The sequence below is a fragment of the Fukomys damarensis genome, unplaced genomic scaffold (assembly GCF_012274545.1).
Source record: "Fukomys damarensis isolate Sample0158 unplaced genomic scaffold, DMR_v1.0_HiC HiC_scaffold_17, whole genome shotgun sequence".
Taxonomy (NCBI): domain Eukaryota; kingdom Metazoa; phylum Chordata; class Mammalia; order Rodentia; family Bathyergidae; genus Fukomys; species Fukomys damarensis.
Genome location: NW_022900929.1, coordinates 69,541,325 through 69,554,868, shown reverse-complemented (window position 1 = coordinate 69,554,868; position 13,544 = coordinate 69,541,325).

The window sequence follows — 13,544 nt, the reverse complement described above, 5'->3', positions numbered from 1 at the left end:
TAGTACTGGGGATTTAACCCAGGGCTTTGCACTGAGTTACCTCTCAGCCCTTTTATTATATTTTAAACATTTTTAATTTTTATTTTTGAGATAGGGTCTCACTAAGTCACCAAGTTACTCCAGCTGGGCTTGAACTTGTGATCCTCCTGCCTTAGCCTCCCAGAGTGCTGGGATTACAGATGTATGCCACCATACCTGGCACAACTAATGATTTTCTTATAGACAAGTACTTAATTAAAATACAATGGATAAAAAGTGCAGTAAAGTCCCCTAAAGTTTCCATAAAAACAGCAATATATCACACACACACATATTTTTTGAGACTCTGTTGTGTACTTGCATTGATCTATGATCACCTTGCTGTCTCGGGCTTCAGTGCTAGTAGGTGAGAATAATATGTGAACCTGGAATTACAATACTGAATGTTGTATCCTGGGATAGAAGTAATATGTAGGATGGGAATGTTCCAGCTGAGTTTTAAAGGAAAAGTATGAATTTGGTGAATTTTAATAGGGGAAGGTTATTCGGTCACAGGGAGTCATAAGGTAATCGCAGTTCATTCAGGCTGGCTCTTTGGGTATAGGAGGGAGGCTAGGAGTGTTGAAGCCAGTGAGATCAGTTCACTAAGGGCTCTGTGGGTCATATGAAAGACAATGGGGGTATTCTACCTTTGATCCTCATAATCTCTATCCTGTTGTGTAGCTTTTTTGGGGCTGGCAGTCACTTGGATGGCATTGGTCTGGTTTCTCTGAAGCTGTTTGGTGTGAGGCTGGTCGTAGAGTTTCCTTTACTCTTTGACTCTGCCTTTTTAACCCAGGTAATTGAATTATTTTTGATTGAGTAATATGCTGTGTGCAGGTGTTTCCATCTCACCAAACTCTAAAGTGCTGGGCACCTCTTGATAAGGTTTGACACTGAATCTGTGACCTTAAAGAAGGATCTCAAGGTGGCCTTTAAAATCAAGGAGATGACTTACTGTAGTGAATCTGAGGTCACTGGAAGTGTACCAGAACTTAGAACAGGACCTGTTGTTCCATTGGGGTAAGAGGAAATGGCATAATGGGCGAGAGTTCCTGGGCTTGCTTGCTAGGCCTGGAGATGCATGTGTAGGGTAGCCCTTTATTAGGGAGGTACTATTCACATCTGACACTAGGTTCCACCAATGCTAGTGAGGTCGAAAAACTGGGCCAGTTGTTGCTTCTGCCCCTGGAGGCAACGAGATGCAAGCTGTGTGGGAAGGTCACGAATTCATGTGTGTAGCTCTAGCATGGTCAGGTATTCCTTGAGGCCTCTGGCTTTTAAGATTTTATAAGTTAAGTCTCACAAGAGAGAGATCATCCATCTTGTCTGCTGTCACTTGAGCACTTGATGGTAATATGCTACTAGCAGCTAGCATTTGTAGAGCACTTACAATTATGCAGGGTCCCATGCTAAGTGCTTTTCTTGAATCCTCACATCCTCTGAAAAACAGGTGGTTCACTATCCCTGGCCTCCCAAATGAGTGGATTAAGGCTGAGTGGAAGAGTTTTGCTCATCATCATATAGGTAATGGTTTGTGGAGTGGGTCTCGGCAGATTCCCAAGTGCATCCTCTAAATGAGCATGTCATACCATATAGGGAGGGAATAGATTCTGTGGAGTGGGGTTTTGGATTTGAATGATTACTCAGGCTGTCATTTTCTATTCTACAGGTAGATACCAGGGTGCAAAATTTTTTAGATCTTTTTCAGCTTTTATTTTTTATTAATATATGTTTGCAGTACATAACGATTACATTCCTAGTAGGGAATCAGTGCATGTATATAACACGTTAGATTTTTTTTTAATCCTCCTTTCTTCTCTACCCTTTCTCCTCCTTTCATCTCTTGATCCCCTTACAATGTGAAAAAGATCTATCTCCCTACTTCCCATTACCTAGCTTTTAGTTTGCTCTTTGTAGTTTGGGTTTTTCACATAAGAGAAATCATGTGATATTTAAGCTTGTGTGTCTGATTTAGTTCACTTAACATTGTGATCTCAAGGCCCATCCATGTTCCTACAAATGACTTGACTTTTATCCTTCTTTATCACAGCATAGTACTCCACTGTGTATAAATACCATATTTTCTTTATCCACTCATCTTTTGATACTTCCAAGATTTAGCTATAATGAATTGTGCTGTTATAAACATGGCTGTGCATGTATCAATCTAATATGATGACTTTAATGCTTTGGAGAAGATACCTAGAAGGGGAATACTAGATCAAATGGAATTTCTAGTTTTAGTTATTTAAAATATCTCCACACACATTTCCATAGTAGTTGTGCTAATTTGTATTCCAACTAACAGTGTAGAAGTGTTCCTTTTATTCCATAGCCTCACCAGTTTTTGTTATTATTTGATTTCTAGATGGTGGCTATTCATTCTGGAGTAAGATGGAACAACAGTGTTGTTTTAATTTGCACTATTCTCATATCTAGAATTCTGTATATGTAAATAACTCAGAAGAATTAGACTCCCTAAAGTAAAAGAGCCAATGAAAAGAATGGTCGCTTAAAGTGAATAGGCACTTCTCAATGGGAGTACAAATCGTCAGTAAATCCAGTGTGTAACTTGAATGCAACTTTGTTGATTAGAAAGACTGAGTCTATTTGAGACATCTTGCTTTTGTCCACTTTTTAAGGAAGAGTGTGTGGTTGGAAGCAGGAAGCTGTCTTTGTTGTTGCTTTGGGATAACATAGCTGATGAACACTTTTGAAGCATCACCTCTATTGTGAATGCTGCTGTCAGCTGGTATGGAGTGGAAATGTAGAGTGAGAGGCCAGGCAAAGATAAAGAAGGAGTGCAGAGGTGCAGACCACATCTGCAGTGTGGAGCAGGTGCATCTGGAAGAGAACCTCAGTAGAGACCTTGCAACCAGTCCCAGAAGCACCAGCCTGTGTTCTTATAAAGCAAACTTTCTCCCTGTGAAATCTGTGCTCATCTATTCCTCCTGGAATCACATCATTCTCATCAAAGAATTCATTTGTTTACTGGAGCCTCATTTATACCTGTGAGAATTATAAAAAAAGCTTTGATCACTGTACAGTTGGGTAGGAGTTGAATTTGGAAGCTGGGAAGACAGCAATGTGCTGATTCCAGAACCTGATATCAAAGGTCATCTAGCCAGTTCACAGTTCTGCCTGGGGGAAAACTTTTATTAGGTCATCTGTGGACCTCTGTTTATTACAGGTTTTGTCTTCTGGTGACTGGAAGCTTGCTTATCACCGTATCATGAGGCTCTCCAAAAATTAGGAAATTATCTTATGATATATCATCTCCTTTTTAGGCATAATCTTGTTTTGGGAACAGCTTCTTTTTGTTTGTTTGTTTATTTGTTTGTTTTGTTTTGATACTGGGCTTCGAACTCAGGACCTTGCACTTGTGGGGGAGGCGGCAGAACAACTGAGCTAAACCCCTGGCCCTTTTTTTTGGGGGGGTGCAGCTTTTTGTTAACCTTAAAATATTTACCTTTTGAAGTGAAAAAAGTCAGAAATAAAGAAGGTTTAAAATTTCATTATTTTTTAAAGGAAAGTGAATTTCATTTTATTATATTCAGCACTAATAAAAACCAAAATATTGTGTTAAAAATGTTACTGAGTCAGTACCATTCATTTGCCTATCTTAAGTGCCAGTGTAAAAGCATACTTGATGGGGATAAGCCAGGATTATATTGTCCTGAGTTTTTTACGATCTGAAAACCACAGTTTAGGGTCTGTAGGCAGATTGCTTGGCAACAACAGGCTGAGCTGTGTGAGCGATGGTGAGAACGCACTCTGGCTGGAATACTTCAAGATGATGGCAGCTTAACTCTCTCTATTAAGTTTATGCCATCGTCTGGTGTGAGACCTCACTCATAATGGTGGCAGTATCTCACATTTACAAGGCACTTTCATCTTGAAGGATCCCAGGTTGCCCTCGAGCAAATGTCTATAGGAATGACTGTTCTCTGTGGCATGGGGATTTCTTAGGAGAGCGAGAATGCTACCAAGAAGGTCGCACCCACTAAGGACAGGCATGATGGCAATGGCCCGCCACCTGTCAGGCCTTAATTTTAAAGCAACAAAACTACTTGTCCAATTTCACTGGCACGTCGATATGAAAGTCCTTTAAAGGTCTTCAGAAGGTCTATGATGACTATGAAGCCAGGGTTTTCATTTTCACATGGTCCTGGGACACTACCACTGTCTCTTAAAAATCACACCAACTCAGTATTTTTAATTTCAGAGGCAACAGTTTTCTGATTTCATTTAAAAAAAAAGATGCTTTACGTCCCCTCAATAACCTATGTTCCTTGGAAATTGCTAATTTTTGTATTTCTTTTGTGTATATCTGTATTGTTTACTCATTAGGAAATAGTTGGTAGGGAAGGGTACCAAAGAGATTTTTAAATTTTTCCCAGATACATGCCTTTGTGTGGACAAATGCAGATTAAAAATAAGAGGATTAATTCTCCATGATGAAAACACAGGGAGATATTCTCCCTCTTCGTTTTCTTAGAGAACTTGTTTTTAGAAAACTTGCAATATTATGGTCTTTCTCTGTCTCTTTGAAATGCATGTAAACCTCTTTAAGAGCTAAGTTGGTCACTTACCAGTTTTATGGTATAAGGATGTCATTCTCAAGGGCCTGGGAACCATTTCTTTGAAAAATGATCACCAGGAGGGACAGTGCTCCCATTTCCCAGTCTCTGAGGGCGGGAAGAAGCTTGACTTCAGGGTGTGCTTGGCTCCAAAACTTGTCCTGCCGTATAAGAAACTGATTTTTCCTTTGGATAAAGCCAACTATCTAACACAAGTAGTCACCCCAATTATCAATCATGTTTGGTACAAACTTGTGTGAGACAAATGGTGCTGTCAAGCCCTCCACTTGAGCAGCAGTTACTGTATATTTTGAGAATGTGTGTGTGTTGCTTGTTTATAAAAATAGGTAAGTTTTCTGTCTGTCTTTGCAATCTCTTAGCAGATTGCCTGTGATGCTCATCATGTGGTGGCCCCGTGCTTATTCAGTTATAACGCTTTGGTTTCTTTTCTACATCTGTGAAGAGGTTTTTTGGGTTGGCAGAATATTTTGCCTTTTTGTCACCTTCCTTTGTGGCAGTCACCTTTGGGTGATTATTAGCACAGCCTAGGCACATCTGTTAGTGTCTTGTGTCACGATGAGCAAGAACAGAACTAGTCGGAGGGGTTCTAGGCATTGTTCTACAGTCTTAGATGTATTATTTCCTCTATTTTTGGAGGAAACTTTAGAGAAGCCAGTGTAATTAAAAAAATACAAAGACAGCTATTTAAACAATAGCACATTACTTATCATTATATTTGATTTACAAATTCTTGAAAACATCATTGTCATGCTAGTGTCAAAAAATCCTAAATGTGGGTGAAGGGAGGGCAGGGATAAAGGGAAAAAATGAGAACCAAGACCTGTCATGTAAAGGTACAAGATCCCAATGATGAATGTAACTGACAGGGATAAAGGGAAAAAATGAGAACCAAGACCTGTCATGTAAAGGTACAAGATCCCAATGATGAATGTAACTGTACTGTATGCCTAAAATGTATCAGTAAACTCAATGAGAAAAAAAAGACCATACTCTTAAGTGAGATAAATGGAAAAAAAAAATCCTAAATGTTACTTCTAAGTATCTTGGATTGAGCCTTTGATTCTTTCTTTGGTTATCTACCTCCAAGCTTTTTATGTTTTGAATTCTCCTTTTCTTCAGCCTGGAAGGAGAGGTGGAGGTAGATACAGAAGCTAGGTGCCTATAGTTTGATGGCACTTTAATGTTATATCATAAAATAAGCCTAAGGCTAAGACAGATTCTGGTTGGCCTGATTTTACCAACATTTGGCCAGAATAAGCATACCTTATTTTGTTTAAAAAATTTTTCCTTTGCCATATTAAAGTTCTATAAAAATTTTAAAAGTATTTTTCCCAACAAGCTTTAGGCTCCGGTTTTCATGAACATTTATTACAATTAAGCATGGGAATCTGTATAGCATATTCAGCACATGGTTCATGAAGGGGCTCAATAGCTCTTAGCAGTTGTTAGCTAGCTGTTGCAGGTCAAATCATGGAGATGGTCCTGGTGTGAAGATGGGGAGGCACGCAGTGACCTTGACTTTGACTTCTGGTGTTACGTCCTTTGGGTAAACATAGAGAAGTTCTAACTCCTCTCTGAGTCTGTGTCCTTGCTTTCTGGTGAGATAATGTTAGGTAATAACATTGAAAATCTGAATTTCAGTTTTTAAGGAAAAGTCAGAGTAGAAGGGAGTAGAAAATCCATCAGGGGGCTATGGTGTTGTCCTCTATAGTTTTTGGGATAACAAGGCCAGGGAAGTACATGACGCAAGCTTCCTCTACTGCCAACTTCCCCAACTCATGCATTCTTCACTACTTTCAGGGCATAGCAGGCTCCTAGTGCCTCTCATACTGGTCAACAGATGAATTTCTTGGGAATAACCCAGGAGAGGTCACCAAGCCAATGGAATCAGAATCATCAGGGATGGGACTTGGATTTTTGCATATGTAACACTGCTCCAGGATTCTCAGGTGCATAGAACATGCTTTTTTCTTTTTTTCATCAGAAAAAGCAACTATAGAAGGTCAGCTCTCCATGGGCAGATGTTAATCCCGGTCTCATTTCCACCTGCTAAGTATACTTTTTTCTTGCCACTAATTGGCATTTGTACTTTAAAAATGGGAAGTAATTCTAAAATTGGTTTAAGCGAATTTAGCAATTATGCTGCTAAAAAATGCATGGGAATTCATTCCGTGTCAGAAGTCTGTGTTGCCTTTGGAATATATAGTTCCTTCTGTTCCCTGGGAGATTGGAACATCATCATCAGAATCTTGATCTTTGCTTTAAAGAGGAACCACTGCCATTCCTGGTCACCAGAAATTGGACAGTCTGCCCTATAGGAAGTGCGATTGGTACCCCTGGGGCCTTCTTTTGTAGTCACTGCTGTGTTGTCACCGTGACCCTGAAGCCCCCCCTCAACCCTCACAGGCTTCACCTTGGCTCAGGTGTGGAACAGGAAACCACCTTCTTGAAAGCTATCCTTCAAAGTATATTTTCGGCTGCATTGTGAGTGCGGTCGCACCAGGCTAGACGTTAAAAATGGAATTTTCTCTGTGAAGCAAGCAGAGAGCTTTTCATTTATTCGCTTCCACTGCAGCAGTTTCTCACAAGCTCTCCCTAATTTTGAACACAAAAGATGGAGATTGGAAAGGTGTGTGAGGCGTTGATGCTGTGGCTAGAGAATTCAATACACAGAACAGAAGCAGAGAGATTTCATTTTCCAAACAGTGGCAGAAAACAACCCTGACCAAACAGCCATACTCATTTTATGGAACTAGAATGGAAAGTTGGCCTTGCTGGACAGAGGGCTGTCCCAGAGGGAGGCTGGTGAAGATGTGGGCACGGTCTCTGTGTGTTCCAACATGCTGAGAAAACATTATTTCCCCCAGAAAGTTTGCTTCTAATGTTGATTGTATTGGCTAGGATCACACATTGCTTTGCCCTTGCAAACACATTAGTCCATATGGGGACTAATAACAGCAACTACGCTCCTCTGAGTGGCTGTATTGTGCCGGGCACTGCATGAAGAATGATACGATAGAGCATACTGGTGATTCGGCTGTACCTGCTTCACAGGGTGGTTTTAGACTAAATGGTACAAGTGAGATGCTTAACACAGTAAAGTACTTGACAGAAGTCAGTCGTTACGAATATCCTGACAAGCTTTGAGAGGAAGCCCGGTGCAGTGCAGGGAGTGAACCCTGAATGCCTGAGTTCAAGGCCCAACTCTTCTATCAGGAGTGTGCGAACATCTCTGGGCCTCAGTGTTCTCACCTATAATATGGGATTCAGAGCATTGTCTGTGCGTCTATGACAGGAGACTGTGTGCAGAAAAAATAAGCTTGGGCTGTGTTACTCCTGCTTCCAAAGCCCACACTCTCCCCGCAAGCAGGGCTGCCATGTCAGCTAACACAGTATTTTCTGAACCCCATAAATGTGTCTCCTTTTGTCCTGCATTTGGTTCTTTCAGATTATTATGCTAAACAATTACTGCATTACTTTCATGTGAGGTTTGGTTCCTGATATTTTTGCTAACCCATCACATGCTTTATTTAAGTCTAAGCTTATGGTTTTATACTTGTTATGGTTATTATCTTTAGAACTTGGTTGTATGGGCTCCTACAAACAAATTAAAATTGTTATTGCTAGAAAATAAATCTTTTCAAGGGGGACAGATTGATGTTTATTTTTATTTTCATAATTTATTTTTATTTTGTACAAGCATATCTTATGACAGTATGCATGATTTAAAACCTGATACTTCTCTGCCAGGATTTTAGGGAAGGGCTAAGAGCGAAGATGTCCTTCTTTTGTCAGTGTCTGTTTGATGAAGGGAGTGCAGGGGAAGTGTTTACAGCCTTGAGGACGTGTAAAGTTATAATGAACTGACATGGCAAATTTGGAAGTGTGGAGAGTAAGTCATTCGTACACCAAGGTTTGCCATGCCTCACAGTACAGGTGCTGACTGATTCAGACATAGTGTAGGGCTTGCGAAAGTTGTCAGATTCCAAGTACAAACACAAGTGTCAAACTGCCAAAATGGAGCTGGGAAGGCTGTCCTGCAGCATTTGCCCAATAGCAGGAACAGGAATGATCACAAGAAAGTTTTCCAAACTGCAGCTGACTACAAACCCAATTTAACAAAACAGACTGCTTTGACTTTAAAGACTGGTTTTACCTAGTAACTGCACCCACTCTGCAGTCTGAGCTCCTAGCTCTTGCATATTGCCATGTGTGCCAGGGATCTTTCTTCCAAGACACCAAGTCGTTTTTCTTTCTGAAGTAGAACTCCACCCTTTCCTCTCTGTTCCTTGGACACACCAGACCCCACCTCAAACTGTGAATGTGTCTTAATTGCAATTTGATTTTATTTTTCTGGTACCAGGGAATCAAACTCAGGACCTTACTCTTGCTGGGCAGGCATGGTGTCCCTGAGCGACATCCCTGGTGTACAGTTTGATTGTTTATTTCCCAGTGAAATATTTTTGCACAGAGATCCTATATTTTTGTTTGACTTTGACAGGTTACTTACTCAGTGGTTCTTTTTATCCTGTTAGGCACCAAAAGCATGGGAATCAGTGGAGCAATTTCTTTTTTTTCTCATCAGTAATAGTGACAAGAGCCTTTCTCCCCAACTTCCCATTCTTTGAAATGGATAATTGATGGTTTTAATTCTTAGGTAAAGTCTGAAGTCTAGGCAAACATAGTTGAAGACAAATCTTTAACCTTCCTCCTGACCAGATAGTTTTTCCCAAATCCTTTTCATAAAAAATTCCTAAAATTCACTGATTTTCTGGAGATCCGACTTTGGTCTCTTATTGTTCAAGACACAACACTGTAATCTGATCTTTTATTGTATTCTCCTTGTATCTATTTTGTAAGCTAAATGTTCCCCTCTCCAACTCTGGAACATGTAGGTATTGATGAATTTGCAGCTAATGTTGTCTGAAACATTATTGCTTATTTCAGAGTCCTTGGGTTTTCTTGCTTCTGTTAGCTTATCCGTGAGCCCTGATGATGTAGTTGCATTAATGAAATGAACTGCTCTGATTCTTTGCTAATGAGGAAAATAAATTTCAGTTGTAGATCAATTAAGCAGATGTATTGATTTGTTATAAATTTTGCTTTAGTCTTTTTTATATGGGAAATTATGTAGGATCAAAATATACGTTATCAAAATTTAACTTTCTAGTTTCTACAAATTTTTATCCCTTCATTCTATCCTCAGCTCTATTTTGTCCTTCCAATTGAAAACTCACACATATGCTAGTTTCATGTAGGGTAAGATACCAGATATCCATATATTTTTCATCTTTACCTCCTGTCTTTTTTTGAGCCTATAAGTCAACCTCATTTATCACTTACAAAGGTGCTTTGAGTAAAAGGCACATATAGTATAAATGCCAACATTGTGTCATTTTTCTACATCTATAATGAAGGTGTTGTTAATGGTTCTGTAGCTATATATTAAAAAAAACAACCTGAAAAAAACAGAAAAAATTTATAAGAAGTCATAAGCGGTATTCTTTTCTCAGAATTCTCTCTCATCATAAAACATCATAAAGGGATGATACAGCTTAGAGCAAGTGAAACATCAGTGAAGGATGCTATATTAATGGATGTAAGGACAACGAAAATGATGTGTCTGAACCAGAAATAAATTGATTCGCTTTCGTGGTGCATAAATTCTATCAGGCCATTTGGACACAGTTTAATAAATTTTGTTTCATTGCATGAAATGGTTTCCCATTAGCTGAAAAGAGTGGCAGTGTCTGTGAGAAGGGAAAAAAGCTACCAGAGTATATCACAGATTGTACAGACTGGAGTTACCACCCGAGTCAGTAAGATCTTGAGGACAGGGAAATCCAGGATAGAAGACAGTGAATTTCTGGTGTGCCTGGTGCAGAATTGTTCATGCTATTCTGGTTTGGGATTCTTTACAGCGCATGTCCTGTTTTCTCTAGGTTTTGTCAGTATTTTAGTTTCCTATTGCTGTGTAACAAATTATTGCTAATTTTGTGTCTTGAAACACCATACACTTATCACCTTACAGTTTCCTTAAGTTAGGTGTACAGGTACGACCTGGCTGGGTCTCCTGAAAGAATGCAGTCTGGATGTTGGCCAGGGCAGTGGATCAGCTTACAAGCCTCCTCAGGTAACTGATAAGTTCCATTTCCTTGGCACTAGGAGGCTGAGGGCCCTGGCACCAGAGGCTGAGCACAGCTCTTCCCAAAGGCTGTCCTTAGTTCCTCATTACTGTGTTTCTCTCCACAAAGCCTATCACAACATGGCAGCTGGCACCTTCATAGTCAGCAAGGTCAAAGGATGCAAGACTCCATGGCGAATCTGTCAGCAAGGTGGACTCTGACATAGTCACAGGAGTGGCATTCCATGACCCTCACTATCTTCTGTTATAAGTGACTCATCGGTCCTGTCCACATTCTGGGAGTGGGGCCTCGCAAGGGCAAGGCCATGATGCCACCCTGAAGTCTCCCTCCTGCATTTAGTCAGGATATCTGAGTCATCAGAGAAATGCAAGTCACCCCTATCAGGGCATACAGGTGTCTCCAAGACAGTCCCCATAAGCAGTCTCTAGGGCTGACTGCTGTAGGGAGGCAGAGGAAGTGGCCTCTCTTCAGACTTTGTGTTTTAGTATCTGATTCTGTTATTGTCGATTGCTGTGTTTATCTTCAGCAGTTTTGTTGGGTGAGAGAGTTGTAATGAAGTAAAAGCTGCCTTGGATTGCTTCCATCCATTTGAGATTTTCTCAAAGGAAAGATGGAAGGTATTTTTTTGAGCTGTATCAAAGTGGCTTTGTATACTAGCATGCAGTATAATTCTTACTCAGTTACTGAGAAGAACTGGTGTATAAACATCTCAGATGTATCTACTGCCATCTTGGCTAATATATTTTGTGAAGCTACACACACACACACACACACACACACACACACACACACACGTATCTTAAAGACAGACATAATTAATTTCAATCAAAGATACTACATTCACTGACCCTAGGAATAAAGAGGCTTTTACTGAGAGATGTTTAGAGCTGGTGATGATTTATAGTCAAGCTGATGATTGCTTTGCTGCTTAAGGATCTGAGAGTGGCTTACTGCCCTGTGAGGGGCTAGAGCACAGAATTCCACTATTAACTTTGTTTTGATGGTTTTCCTTTCATAACAATTAATCTGTTTTTTCCTCTCCTTTCTTAGTGGCCCCATTCCCAGTCATTTATCCTCCAAATTGCTTTTGGGCCCTCCTTAATGCTTGCCTTACCACATCCACAGACCTAATATGAATAGCATGCTCTGTCTCGAAAATGAACACTAATTGAATTTGCTTGCATTCAGTGATTTTAATGGGACTCTGGAGTGTTGTTTAGTGATAACTTTTATATGGAAGACACTGAAAAAATTAACATGTTACATTTAGTAAATTAACAATTACTTAGCTTCATTATATCAAACAAGTCACCTATATTAATTAGTGTTATATTTAAAAAGCATGGCTTTTAAACTAGGCTTCAGGTCTCTTTGTTTCCATGAGACAGTGTGTATACCACTACCATATTTCTTCAAAAAAACTTTGAGTGAGTGAATTCTTAGGTGAAAAAGCCCTAAAATGTGTTCTATTACTCCTTTCACCCTCCTTCCTTTCTGCCAGGATCCTCCAAACCAGTCTCAGTAAAAAGCTAAACTACCCCCAGTTGCAGAAGGAAGCGTGAGTTTTCTTTGCTCATCTTTTCTAATCAGTAATGTGTAGGCAAAGGCAGTATAGTGTGAGATGAAGTCTGCATGTGGACTTTGGGGAAAATAGAATGAAATTTATTTATTTATTTGGGTTTCAATCTCTTTTAAACAGGAACAGAAGAAAGTCCTTCCCTTCCCTCCCCCTCCCTCCCCATTCTTTCCTTCTAGGTCAGTTGTTGAAGGCCTCAAAGAAGTCCTTAATGTGTGAGTAAGATTAAAGAACAAAGGGCAGATTAATTTACTGTCTGTGTCTAAGCAGCCATTCATCTACTGGGTGAGTTTAGAATTCAATTCTTTATAAAAAGTTTTGTGGAAGGTTTCACTAAGACCAACCTAGAGCCAACAAATCTGGGATCCAAGTCTGTTCCTCCTTGCAGATCAAAGCGAGTTCTTTTCTAAACTCTAGGTCTTATATTCCTATGTAGCAGATGGAGAAAACTATATCAGTGTTTCCACATATCCTTGAAGATAAAACTGATTTTCAGTATGTGGTAGTGAAGGGAATGTTGTTTCCAGCTTTTCTACTTAGGTGACACTGAGCATAATAACTCACCTCTTGGAAGTTTGGAGCCCTCGTTTATAAAATGGGAATAATGCCACACAGGACTGTAACGAGCGCCAAAAACGATGGGTATGTTGATGTGCTTTTTGTCAATAACCAGGTGTTATGTAAATGTGAGGTCAGAGTATATTGCTATCATTATAATCATAGCTTATCTTTTGTACTTCCTTGTGAAGCTTGTATTTATCTTTTTAGCTCTAAATTGTTCCTGTCCTCAGTCTGTTTTATTAGGGACTCCAAGATGCTTACAGAGGATTTACAAGTCAAGTTATTTTCATGATAGTACTAACATGTTATTTGCTGTTTTCACTCATTCTTTTGCAACAGGAGTTTTCTAGAAGCTATATAATTTTTGTCTTCACAACAGATTGAACAGTGAGACAGACAAGAGACTTATAATAAGCCAGATTTATAAGCATAAGCAATAAAAACACTGTACTTCCTACAATTTGGGTGAGGGAAATATCTATATTTTTAATAAGGTTTAATACCTTGAATGAATTAATATAAATTAAAACATTTTTGTTTAATTTTCAATGGAGTAAGTGTTCATAGATATAACCTGTAAAAACAAAAGATCTTTGGTGTCAACACTCTTTAGCATTGCAAGGGGGTCCTAAGACTGAT